We start from the raw sequence: 1,666 nt of genomic DNA on the forward strand, positions 1-1,666 counted from the left end.
CTTTTTCTGCCTTGCTGGAGTTCTGGGGACCTACCAAGCCTTCTTCAACCTCCATAGTCGGGGTGGAGGAAACTCCTACCCAGCCCTTAATGACCTTTCCCTTAACTTGCATACTGGGAGATACCCTCTTTACCCATTCCTTCCTAGTGCTACCTAATTGTCCCACTCCACTCTTAGGTAGAGACATTTTAACAAAATTTCAGGCCACCCTCAGTTTACATCCATCCCCACAAAAGCTGCAACCCATCAACCCCTCATCTCCATCCTCACGGTCCCTCCTTGCCATCATAGGTGCCTTGCTTCCACAAGCTTCTTCCAACTCCTTGCCCTTATTGGCAATATTGGTGGACCCATTGTATGGGATCTCAAAAACCCCTCTGTTGCCTCACATCATGAGCCAATTGTCATTACTCTCAAAGATCCTTTTACTTTCCCAACCCAATCTCAATATCACATCTCTCTAACCCACCTACAGGGTCTAAAGCCTATCATCTCGGAGCTTCTCACTAAGGGCCTGCTTCGCCCAACCCACTCCCCCTATAACACTCCTATTCTCCCTGTAAAAAAGCCCAATGGGTCTTACTGGCTGGTGCAGGACCTCTGCTTAATCAATGTGGCAGTGACTCCTATACACCCGGTGGTACCCAACCCCTACACTCTCCTGTCTCATCCCTGGTACCACCACCCATTTCATAGTCCTGGACCTAAAGGATGCTTTCTTCACTATACCTGTCCACCCACGGTCCCAAAACCTCTTTGCCTTCATCTGGACTGATCCAGATTCTCATACTTCCCAACAATTGACCTGGACTTTTCTGCCTCAGGGGTTCTGGACAGTCCCCACCTCTTTGGCAAAGCCCTGGCTAGGGACCTCCTCACCCTTCATCTCTCTCCAAGTAAACTCCTCCAGTATGTAGATGATCTCCTGCTCTGCAGGCCCTCTCTGAGGATAGTCAACAACACACTGCCCTCCTGCTCAATTTTCTGGGAAAAAAGGGATACTGTGTGTCCCCTAACAAGGCTCTACTGTCTCTCACCCAGGCGACTTACCTGGGCCTGTCTATCTCCCCTACTCATAAGGCTATCACCCTAGATTGTAAGGCTTTGTTAGCCTCTCTCCCTGCCCCCACCACTAAGGCTGAAGTTCTCTCCTTCCTTGGCCTGGCAGGCTATCTCAGAGCCTGGGTACCCAACTTCAGTCTAATGGCCAAACCTCTATATGAGGCATCCAGGGGCCCCATCCAAGAGCCCCTGGACCCCTCTTTGCCTGTATCAGGCCATTTCAAGTCTCTCTTACAAGCCCTGTTACAAGTCCCGGCGCTTCGCCTGCTGAACCTCACTCATCCTTTTTTCCTTTATGTCTCTGAGAGGCAAGGGTTTGCCCTAGGAGTTTTAGGACACAACACAGGGCCCTCCTTTGCTCCAGTATCATACCTCTCAAAACAGTTAGATCCCACAACCAGGGGGTGGGCCCCATGCCTCAGGGCCCTTGCAGCTGCTTCTCTCCTAATTCAAGAAAGTAAAAAGCTTACCTTTGGGTCCCTGCCTTTTGGTGGTAATCATCCCTCAGCTCACCCTTTACTGAGAGGCTGAGCTCACCTGGCTCCTTTCACCACGACAAAGACGGGCTGCTTTCTTGCCTGTCATGGTCTGGATTAGCCTAGTC

The sequence above is a fragment of the Castor canadensis genome, chromosome 1 (genome assembly GCF_047511655.1).
Source record: "Castor canadensis chromosome 1, mCasCan1.hap1v2, whole genome shotgun sequence".
NCBI classification, from domain to species: Eukaryota; Metazoa; Chordata; class Mammalia; order Rodentia; family Castoridae; genus Castor; species Castor canadensis.